The sequence below is a fragment of the Sinocyclocheilus anshuiensis genome, unplaced genomic scaffold, assembly GCF_001515605.1.
Source record: "Sinocyclocheilus anshuiensis isolate Anshui unplaced genomic scaffold, SAMN03320099.WGS_v1.1 scaffold306, whole genome shotgun sequence".
Classification (NCBI taxonomy): domain Eukaryota; kingdom Metazoa; phylum Chordata; class Actinopteri; order Cypriniformes; family Cyprinidae; genus Sinocyclocheilus; species Sinocyclocheilus anshuiensis.
Genome location: NW_015544175.1, coordinates 2,216,219 through 2,228,691, shown reverse-complemented (window position 1 = coordinate 2,228,691; position 12,473 = coordinate 2,216,219). Strand labels below are relative to the sequence as shown.

Here is a 12,473-nt window from a genome sequence, read left to right as displayed (position 1 = left end):
TCTATGCACAATCAGCTTGTAACACTCCAAAGAGAAAGGAAAACTTGAAATTGCATCATATGACCCCTTTAATACTCTGTTTATAAAATCATCAATTTTCTTTCACTAGGATCACTATCCTCAATCTAAAGCTGGATGCACAAGATTTTTGCTGTAAATGTCCATCTAGCACAAATTTAAAATATTAATTTAATTGTAGAGATTTGATCGCTTTTTGAGTATCAGACAGGTGTATCTGTTTCTTACCTGTGTTGCTCTCAGTAGTGCCACAGACTCTCTGATACACCTGTAGTTCACACTGCAGCGTGTGCACTAGACACTGACACTCACTCAGCTGCTGCTGGAGAACATTCACATCATGCTGTAACCTGTTCACCGATGTATACACACAAATATTATTCAGTCAGTTAGTCTGCCACATTTTTGTCCAGAGCAAAATCTCAAAACTACTACTAAATTTTCGAGAGGTTACAAAGGGATATTGTATTCTGACACTGTACCTGGTGCTGTTGTCCAGGCTGTACTGTTTCTCTTGTTTGAGCTGCAGTATTGCCTGAGCCTGCTCTCTATTCTGAGCCTGCAGCTGTCTGCACTGATCCGCCCACCTGTCCGCCTCTAGCTCCGCCTGCTTTAACTGGCCACGCCCAGACAGAACAACCTCTCTCAGCCGCTCCATCTCTTTACTGCCTTCTGCATGTAATTGCAAAACATCTCAAGACTCAGGAGATACTGGCTACGTTTTCATTACTTGAAATAAACATTTACTGAAATAAAATATAAAAAACGTATTTTATTGCAGCTAGTTGCCAAGGCAACATTTCTCATTTTCATTTAGTTTAACTTGATGCACGAAAATAACTAAAACTGATATAAAAATGAATTAAAACTAAATATATTTAAAAAAAATAATAATAATAAAAATGACAAACACAATAAAATAAATACAAAATGGAATTATAACATTTAATTAACTTGTTTAATTTCAAAGATGAATGCCTATACTGAATGTATACTGTTTGTATTAAGCTATTTATTTCATTGTGAACACTGACAAGAAAATATGCTTGATCATTTACACTTAATATATATCAAAGCTGGTATGTAGTACTGCTTATATGAACGTAGTAGGACTAAGAGCTTACCTGTCCTGGTCTGCTGGATTTGGTTCTGCAGGGCATGATTTTCCTGTTTCAGTGCTCGAATCTCATTGGACAGCTGACTGACAGAATCAAGGCCTTGGATATAGATGTTAGTGGGCGCTCCCCCTGCTAGTGAAAGGTAAGAGAAAATATAGACACATTCGAAACATACAAGCAATATATACATACAAATACATACAAGTAAAGTATTCCAGGATAAACACACTGACTGGGTGAATATGATTGTGTGAATCTCTGACCTCCGTTTCGCCCAGAAGAGGCCAATCTCTCCTCCAGCTGTTGTCTCAGACTGTCATTGGTCTGGATAGAGCCTTCTAGACGCCGCCGGAGAGTGCGAATCTCCCTTAAGTGTTCTTCCATCAAGTCTGCACCTAAAGCATTGAATAAAAATAGCAGGATAAGTTTTACAAAACGATATATGACAACAATATGTTAACATTATAATTAACTCTCACCTGATGAGATCTCACCTGTATGGCCTGACTGATATCCAGAGGAACCAGAGGACACGTCTCCATATGTGCCTGGTCTTAAAGGTCTTGGGCCATACATCATATCCCACATTGCACTGCTCTCCAGAAGGCTTGTCCCTGATTTCATAGCAGGACTGGTGTGCTGGCTGCTGAAAGGTGACTGTTCATAGGCATGATGGGATAGTGGGTGTAAGCTGTTATGGTCAGGCTGAGTATGGGAGCCCAGTAGAAATGCAGGAAGGGGTTTGATCTGAGGACCATGGTAGCCTGTACCCCAGATAAGAAAACCAAATATTATTGGAGAGAATGTAAAAGATTGAGTATATACATTACTGGTCAAAGTGTTTGGGGTTGGTAGGATTTTTTAATGTTTCTGAAAGAAGTCTCTCATGCAAGACTGCATTTATTTAATCAAAAATACAGTAAAACATTAATATTGTAAAATATTATTACAATTTAAAATAATGGTTTTCTATTTTAATATTTTAAAATGTAATTTTTTACTGTGATGGCAAAGCTCAATTTTCAGAAGTAATTCCTCCATGACATGATCCTTCAGGAATCATTTTAATATTGCTGATTTGGTCAAGAAGCATTTCTAATTGTTATCAATATTGAAAACATTTGTGCTGTTTAATATTTTATTTATCGGGTATGCAAGGGAAACGATGATAGATTTTGTTAGGATTCTCTGTTGAATAGAAAGTTAAAAGAACAGCTATTATGTAATCTTTCTGTAAAAATTTAAATGTTTTTACTGTTACTTTTGATCAATTTAATGCATTCTTGCTGAATAAAAATATTAATTTCTTTAAAAAAAATACAGGTTAAACATTTTTTTGAATGAGCAGCATGAACTAAGAAGACACAGAAGGGGATGAAGACAAATGTGATCGAAGCTCACAATGACTGATTTCAGTAATGTATGAAAATTTAGATGCAAGAAATAATATTTTGCATGCTAAAATCTAATTTTTGAAATCTAATTTTCATTAGTAAACAGTTTCTTCAATTCAATCTTGTATACAGGATGTTTGGACATTTTTACAGGAAAAAATAAAGATTAAGCAAATGATTTTTGCATGCATATTAGTGTTTCAACATTCAGCAACTGCATGATGCATCAATGAGTTCTTAGGTTTGTATGACAAAATGTTTGTTTTAACATCAGATTTCTTTACTGTATTTCAATTCATTCTCTGATTTCTATTTGGCAATAGCATTATTCCAGTTAAGGGTTCAAATCTTGCCGATAGTGATTTAGTGGCAGAATTAGTATGAATCATTCTGTGCCACACACACTCAGATGCAGGCTCACTGTTTCCAAGCTGTCTCTGGAGCATTTGAAGCTCTTGGTGAACCTCTGCCAGTGAAAACCCCCCACCATAAGTGTGACGGGTTCTCAAGGGTTGAGTTTGAGGATCAAACACAGGTGCAGAAGACATTTCAGGACAGTGGAGAGAAGTGGAGAAGGAAATGGAGCTGGACAGAGGTGCAGTAGAGAGGCCTAATGGGAGGACACACAGAGAAACGGCTACAGATACTTCACTGAGTGAGACTTTCTATGCCTAGAAGCAGGCTACAGCTGGTTTTTAGAACACACAAACTTTTAATACAATATTAATTTGAAAAAAAAAAAAACACTACCAATAAAAAGCTTGGGGTCGGTAAGTTTTTCACATTTCTGAAAGTTTCTTATGCTCACCAGGGCACCAGTAAAGCAGTAATATTGTAAAACATTATTAAAATTTAAAATAACTGCTTTCAATTTTAATATACTTTAACATTTAATTTATTCCTGTGATTCAAAGCTGAATTTTCAGCAGCCATTAAACAGTCTTCAGTCTCACATGATACTTAAGAAATCATTTTTATATGCTGATTTGGAGTTTAAGAAACATTTTTTTATTATCAGTATTGAAAACAGTTGTGCTGCTTTTTTCAGAACTCTTTTTTTTAAATAGAAAGTTCATAATAATTTTTGAAATAATTTTTATTTCAAATAAAAACAGCATAAACAGCAATAAATCTTTTGTAAATGTTATAACTGTGACTGAATAAAATTATTAATTTCTTTAAAAAAAAAAAAAAAATCTTACTGACCCCAAATTTTTGAACGGCAGTGCATATAGTGAAAAAAATAACATTGTTATGATAGATATTAAAAAGGGCATGTGTGATTTGGTACCCCTCACTCTTCCTACCTGTCTGTGCTTGGGTTTCCATTGGCCTATGTGGTGTGCAGTGCATGCTGGGACAGGTGTTGGAGGACTGGTGGCTGTGTGATGAAGTGATAGATGGAGGATAGGATGGATGTAATGAGGCTGGGCCTCTATGATCGCATGAGTCTGAAACAAAACAGGTGGACAATGAAAAAAGGTGGATGAGAAACTAACCTAAATATGATGAAGGGGAGGGAACATAATAAAATAATAGAAATATGATGTTAATAAAGTCAAAAACCTGTGGCACTTCTCGCTGCCTCCTCTTGGCCATATTCGCTGGCAGCATCTAGCTCGGAGCACAGCTCTAGATCCTCACTGGTTGAGCCATGGCCATCTGACACAAAAGAGGTCCTGTCTGATTGGTCTGTGGCCACAGAGAGGGCATGGCTGCTAGTAGGCATATCCGATCGTGGTTGTTGCTGGTCAAGTTTGGAGCGTAGCGACTCAATGAGCTTGTCTTTCTGTTGTAGCTCCTTACTTAGCCTGAGGACAAACAAAAATGACATTTAGCATTGTTTGTATTAAAATGGAACTAAACTTCTGCCATAAGGTGACAGTGAGAGACATCTGTAAGCCAATCAGAAGATATTTGATGTTTAATGTACAGTGTAGGACCAATTAGATTTCACAGTGGATGAGGCTATCCAGCTGCAGAAATACAAACCAAATGATCAACAAAACATCCTGTTGCTTGTTGTAGTCATGGCTAATTACTCTGGTTATGACAAAAACAAACAATGAGCACAATCTGCAAACACAAGAAATCTATAATTATACTGTCAGAATATAAACAAAATTCTCACTTTTCAGAATTATTCAAAACAAAAAAGCTTCTGCAATTTCCCACTTATAATCACTTTAGTTAATGTGCCACATCCATATGATGAAGCGATTGTGTCACGCTTCTCCTCTTCTGTAAGTCAAAACTGCTAAACTAATAAATGTAAATGTCAGGATCTGATAAAAGTGAGTTTTGCGTTTAGTATGCTAATGTGGATACAAATTAAGCGTGTTGTACATGCAAATTGTTAGCATATTCTGTTTGCCACGTGCCAGGTGTATCCTGCATACTGGGCATTAGGCTAATTTTGCACCCACAATTCATTCCTAGCTGGATTAATTAGGACCTGTTTTTCTCTTTCAGAGCCAAAACACACATACACATTAACATCCTACCAGTGTGTGTCATCTCTCTCACATGTGCTCCTTCTCCAAATATAATATCTTTCAGTTTTATGCACACACTCTACCATCGTATCATGCAGTTTAGACTTCGTTTTCCTTTTGCACGTTTCCGTTTTTGACTTTGTTTCCGTTCTTTGAGTTAATTGTGTCATTCCGTTCAGGTGTGTGTCATTAATTAGTCTAGTCTGCTTGTGTATTTAAGTTGCTCTCTTTCTGTTCATTGTTGTCGGGTCTAAGTGGTGGGACTCCATCTCAGGCCTGCAAGGGAGTCTTTGTCTCCTGAACCTGAGGAGCCCGTGGCTCCGCCTCCAGTCTCGGATGGCTCTGCTCCACCCTGTCCCACAGTCCTGACTCCTGCGCCTGCGCTCCTCCCACCCTTGATTCCAGCATGGAACATCGGCCATTTGGCCTCGCCGGGTGTGGATGTAGGTCCGCTGCTCTCTGGCCTGCCACCCCTTTGGCTACGGCCCACTCCGCCTCCTCCCTTGGTCACTGCAGCTTGCCCTCTGGCCTCTGGATCTCCACCTACATCTTGGGCGTTCATCGCTATGGGTCCGTCTCGGCATCGCTCCACCTCCTCAGCTCTCTGTCTGCGCCGTGGGCACCACCTCCATCACCGTCGTCGCCTCCTGTTGTCCCCATGATGGTGTGTGTTCCAATCACGCCTTGGCTCCTCCCTCCAGTGCTGCTGCCATGGAGCGCAGTCCTGGCTGTGGCCTGGGTCTCCACCTACCCTCGCCTGCTCAAGGCTCCTCCCTGGTCATCTCCTCCACCTGCACCTCCCTGGATTTTGTTTGTCGTCCTCCTTCCGAACCTCCTCCTGCATCTCTCTGCCGATGTGCCTGCCTTTTGCCATCCCTTCACCATCCCTTGTGTATTTTAGTTGCTCTCTTTCTGTTCATTGTTGTCGGGTCTCGTCGATGCTACGTGTATTGAAAGCCTTCTCTCTGTTTGGATTTACCTTCTGTGGATTTATTAAAGACTGCCCATCATCATCGTGTTCGTGTGAGTTCATCAACATAAGTAGTGTGACACACAGTCATATGTAGCCAAATTTAACACGACCAACACCAACTAACAGACACCTGTCTTCTAATACAACATCCGAACTGAAATGTAACCCCACAGGAGACTGATTTTAAAACACTCTACAAAGGCAGCAAATAGCACACCTCATGTAAAATGCACAGAAAACCGTTTTTAAAAAAAAGTTAAAAAGTTGGGGTCAGTAAGATTAATTTGAAATTTCTATTCATCAAGGAATCCAAAAAATGTACCCAATTTGTACCAACAAATATTGCTTTAAATAGTTTTACGATTTTTTAAATTTTATTTTAAAAACCTACACCTGTAAAACACCTCAAAGCTCTTACTTCTCTGTTTGTCTGTGCAGTGTTCTTCTCTCCCTTTCTGTCTGCTTCTTGAGAATGGCCAACTCTCTCTTCTGCACCTGCCATTCCCACAGAGAGAAGGAAAAGAGGGATTCACGGTACAAGGGGCTGCTTTTGGATAGCATGGACCTCCACAATGGAGCCATGGCCCCACGACCTGCCTGAGCCCTTATGCTCCCTTGAGACCCGGTCACAGCCACTTCATCCTGGCTTTCCAAACCCTTGGCTGGCTGGGAAACACAGAGGAGCAGGTCAGGGGCCGCAGGACCGGCAGTCGAAGTAGCGCCTGTCAACTGGGTCTCCGTGGTAACTGGGTTGCGATCATTTGCGTAACGAAGGCTGGGGGGTTTGCCCAGATTGCGAGTAGTGATGGGGGAGGAGTTGGGAATCTCCAGCAGGCAGTTGGACGAAGAGCAACGCAAATCCCGATATTACAAATCCCAAGTGCTGAGAGACAGATCTGTTTATTCCCAACCACAACAGAGAGTTTTAATACATACACAAATGCAAAAATACCAACTGCTGTGACATCCAGCGTGGTCTTACTCAAACTCCTCTTCCTTTACAAGTTCTTGCTGGGCAACAGATCAAACACATCCTTCAGAAACTAATAATTACAAAGCCAACTTGAAATTCCTTAAGTCTCGATTTCAAAGAAACAAAAGCCACTGATGTTGAATGTTCAGTAAATCCTTCTTCTTAGAGACCAGTTCCTCTGTGCTTTTCTATTTATTCCCAAAAGGAGGAAAAGGGTAATCAGAGAGTCTTCCTGAAACATAACGTCCTTCCCCATGAGCTCTCAAACACAACAAACCCTCATGGTGAAGTGTGCGTGTATGTGTGGTCCTTGCTGTTGGGCTGATGTGTTCCTCTGTGCATAAACAGGGTGCTTCAGTCAAAAGAGACATATCTGTGTTCCAATAAACAAACATAAAGCGTATCCAAACTATTAAATGCTTATAAAATTAGGAAACTTAAAACATATTCTTTTGTAAATCATCACAAAACAAAATAGAATATAGAATATAGTCCTTATTGTTGATCATGGTTGCTTCAAGTTACTTCTTATTTCTGTATGGTGTAGTATCCGTAACCAAACAAAAGGAAAACCAAAGAGTAAATCCACTTCCACGGACAGGTTAATGTCAATATTCTGTCGTCCCTCCTCTGCTGACATTCAGTCATGCTCTTCTTTCACATGGTCTCGCATGTGGTCTTCTCCTTCCACTGTCTTCTCATCTTTATCGCTCTCTCTTTCTTTCTCTGTCAGCTTTAGCTGCCTCTGACCTATTTCACTCATGAGGTTTTAATAACTTAACCTGATTAGCACAGGAGTCAACACCCAATCCAGAGCCTGGTGGTCACAGCACAGCTACCAACCATGTGACAGCTCTGTCCCAGGGCAAATGTTCACAAGAGGACACGAAAACACACATAAAACACTTCAGGACATCAAACCGATGCAAATCCCCTCTGTTTTCAATTACAAACCCCAGCTAAATGAGCTGACTGGCAACAAAATACAGTTAAGTCCAGCCGTGCATCTGGTTGGCCATCTGCGCACCCTTTCACTCTCTTTCACCTCATTAAAGGCTGCAATATTAGAGACAAACAGACATTTCCAGAAGGAGATTACACACTGGAAATCATCTTTTTCTGGCTGTGAGCTTCCATTATGACAGAGCTACGAAGGAAATAAGGGACGAAGAGGTGACGTGCACTACCAGATCAGCAAAGAAGGCTTTAAACTGCAATTAAAACCATTAGGAAGATGACAGATCCACTGTGATGCAAGAAGTGAATTATCTTATTGGTTAAATATTCATGATTTTGTGCAGTAGGGATGGGAATCATAAAGAACTTAATGGATCCGTTTCCAGTTTCTGAGCTATTCTGGTTCCTTAACAGATTCTTTAACAATTATTTTAGTACTTGTAAAAAATAAATCTTTGAGGGAAAAATGATTGAATGATAATTCATAATAAATAATTTTAGTATGTTCTGTGTGCGAAACCCCGTTAACAGCCAAATCTCAATCGCTTCCAGCATTAAAGGGGTGGTTGATCAGCTTTTTTCGAAGGCTTGATTGTTTTTATGGGGTGTAGTGTAACATGTGTTCATGCTTCGTTTTAGGGATGCTCATTTCGGTTATTTTTCCTAACCGACAACCGATGCTCGTTAACCGATTGTTAACCGTTAACCGACAAGATTATTTTAAATTAGAATTGAATTAAATTAGAAAGGATAAGTGTCTGTGACCCGTTAAAAATACTAACATTTGTTTCCCGGGGATTAATTTTACATGCGCAAAAAGCAGCAAACAACAGAACATGAGGATTCTCATGGTCACATCAGGCACCTGCAGCGCTTCTGCGAGCAGAGAAAAACATAATAAAGCTAGGCTGTATATACTGTATATATACATAATGAATGAATTATATAATAAAAATATATTTTATATAATATAATATATATACGAATAAAAATATATTATATATATATATAATGAATAAACAGGCCTATACGAGAAACATATTTTTATTTAAATAATAAATTAAGAAAATGAAAGAAAAACTGTAAACTGTACAACAAGTAGCCTAGTATTCAGAGTTTCAGTTCATTTTTGTGCTGCGCGAAAGACGGCAGAAGGCTTATTTTACAAAAGCACAAAGATTTGTTTTTATTGTGAATGTACACAAATAAAGGCAAACCTTTTACAATTCCAATTATGTTTAGGACTAAAAGGAGTAGTTTCTTCCACTAGAAGGAAAAAATTCAAGTGATTGCGCCGGCGCCGCATGCGCACACTCTGGAAATGCAACGGTGCGGGCAGGGTTCAAGGACAAAGTGGAGCAAAGACTTGCAAACTCACCATCGCAGCCAGTGGAACTAAATGACAGAGTTTGACGGTTGAATGAAGCGATACAATCATCTGTGAGGGAAGTCTTACCAACAGTGTGTAAGGAAAACAAACCGTGGATCACGGAACGCACACTACAACTGGCAAAGATGGTGGTGTTTGGGATCATGGATGGATGGACACGGAGAGGAAGACCGAGTAGGGAGTGGTTGGATGACATCAAAGAATGGTGTCAGAGGGACATCCACTCTCTTAGCAGGATGGCACAGGACCTTGCACAGTGGAAATGGAGCGTCAGACGGGCATTGGACACCAACGGGCGTGAGCCCATGGAATGATGGATGGATGGATGGAACCGGTTAAACGGTTAAAATGAACATCCCTACTTCGTTTAAAAAACAAACAAACATTATTTTCACATGTTTTACCTTTATTCTACACCACTGTTTCCATTCTTGTCAAAACAGTCTGTTGAGTTCCTGGTTCTATGAAGCCCCTCCCTCAGAAATACGCAATCGGGCTCAGATTGGTTAGCTGGCCCAGTGTGTTGTGATTCGCTAACTGCACATTGTCCAGAAACGTCACGCCCCCTTACCATTACGGGTAGTTGCATGTTCCCAGGGGCAGGGTTTATGTAAACATCGTGGTTAGTGATGTCACAAACCCAGAAAGAAGCTCGTTGTAGTCCCTACTAGCCTTTTTTTGTAGTCCTTAAACAGCGATTTCTTTAAAAGAAAATATCTCCCATTGCATTGAACTTTGAGCATCGTACCTTTGCAGATGTTGTTTATGCTGTAACAGCAACATTATGTAACCCCTCTCTCCCGGGTCCTCACTGCCACACCTCGTTCTCGCTCTGAGTGGGTCTCGAACCCGGGTCTCCGGCATGGGAGGTGGACGCACTAACAAGGAGGCTAAAGACTGCAGCCACTAGCGTCAGTCTCTAGTGCGTCTCTTGAGATCAGGGGAGTGAGGTTTACCTGCACAGCACCTACCGCTGGCCTCCGTTACACTCACCCCCCTAATCCACACTCCCATCCGGGTCACGGCACCAATGTAACCCCTCTCACCCGGGTCCTCGCCGCCAAATGTAACCCCTCTCCCCCGGGTCCTCGCCACCACACCTCGTTCTCGTTCCGAGTGGGTCTCGAACCCGGGTCTCCGGCATGGGAGGCGGACGCACTAATAAGGAGCCTAAGACCGCTGGCCTCCGTTACAATTACACACTACGTAAAGTTAAAAAAAGTGAAATCATAATCAACCACCCCTTTAAAAAACAGCTTAATAAAATATTCCAAACCAAATATTGTTTCTCTAATGTCCAGTGGTTCTCTCTTTATTCTCTTCAACACAAGACCATCTTTTCAACAAACCCATCCAGCAAACCGATCCATCCCAGCTTTGGATGATTCAAAGACACAGTGGGCTACACATGGACACACAAAAATGTGAAAGAAGCAGTTGATTCTAGCAGTGCAACAGCCAGGTCCTTCTCATCAGGCAAATCCATATAGATCAGACAGAACGTTAAAAAAGATGTAAGAATAACATTTTAATAAATATATTTAATAAATATTTCTAAAAATACACTAAAAAAACGCTTAAGAATACCATCTCTACGCCTTTCCATTCAATATACAATATAAAGATATTGTAAGAATACCATCTTCTGACAGTTCACATTAGCATTAGCATATAGCATCGCTCAACCGGGCCTGCAGGCAAAGTCAAATAAGTCCACTTCAGTGCTCATAAAAGGGTAGAAATGAAGCGAGTGAGTTACAGACGGAGGTGTAGGGGAAGAGATTATGAAAGAAAAGAGAAACAGAAACAGAAAAGAAAAGACTACTGGAAAAAAATACCTCAAAACAACCACTCAATATTGAGGGTCACGTCTACTGTAAAACTGGCAAAAAAAATTTGCCATTCTCACCATAACAACCTATTTGATTCTAAGAAATAGCACAATGGAGTCGAACTTGACTGTTACAATAAAAATATATTGAAACACAATATTAAAACCTAACCAGTCAGAGGATGTACAGTATGAAGGATCCAAATGTCAGTCATTGACTTGGCAATGTCTCATTACTGAAATAATCTCTCATATTGATCCATCCGGACCAAATGTTTCCAAGATGCTTACTGGGTGAGAAACTCATCACAGCTGGTGTCTAAGTCAATAGGACACCAGAAAGCTCTATGGTCATGCCAGCAAATACACGCACTGCCAAAACGAATCATTACGTAACAAGCCGCTCTGCTTTATGAACATGCAAAACATACTTTTAAAGCACTGCAAGCAATTAGACTTTACTGAGGAAAAGATGCTACGCTAAGGCACTCCTCAAAGGCTCTTTATTGGGAGTTTAAACTGAAATTTGTGTCAGTACAGTCGGTCACTATTAAACAAATCTCAACAAATCAATATTGCCCATGTGCTATACTAATCACATGTTCTGGCTGATTTGGTGTACTGACAGCAATGGGGAACCTGATTCAGTTCTGAAGCGCTATAAATACAAGGCGTGATCAATAAAATGTTCAGCTGACTCACCGTATTGCGAGCAGCTCGTGACCTGATTTGTCATCTGGGACTTCAGAGTGATCCCCTGTAATGTGATAAAGTAATTAATTGCAATGTTTTTTGTTACAGAAAAACATTGATATTGTCAGATGTATGTTGGTAAGTATGCATGTTTCACTCACGGCCGCTGATTTTGGTGCTGACTCTCTGAGCGAGTGAGATGCTCTGGGAGAGCTGGTCTCTGAAGCTCTGTCCCATGTAGTAATCGATGTCATTGGAGCGCAGCAGCTCTTCAAAGGTCTTGGTGGTGTCTCCCAGGTGCTGAGTCAGAATGTGGCACACTCCACGGCCCTCCCGCATCCTCTGACGCAGGTGAGACAGCTCACGGGCCTGTGCTTGGATCAGCGTGTCAAACTTACTGCAGGGAGAAAAGTGAAAGTAGCATTTATGCACCAGTATTACTTACAGTGAAAATACATAGTGTGAAATTTTTAGTGCTATCAACTGATTCAATTTTGAATAGAATCAATTACATGATAAACCGCTTAATTAAATTAATAAGTTGCACATCATATTTAATTGTTCCGGTGGTAGAAAAATCTTTTATTATGGAACCTGCATGTCTCAAGTTTAAGTTAAAAACGCCATTATA

General features: G+C 40.3%; 1 pseudogene; it reads right to left on the bottom strand.

Moving 5' to 3' along the window:
* Positions 1 to 12,473, bottom strand: part of LOC107696140 (myomegalin-like) — a 72,053-nt pseudogene that overhangs the window by 9,547 nt on the left and 50,033 nt on the right.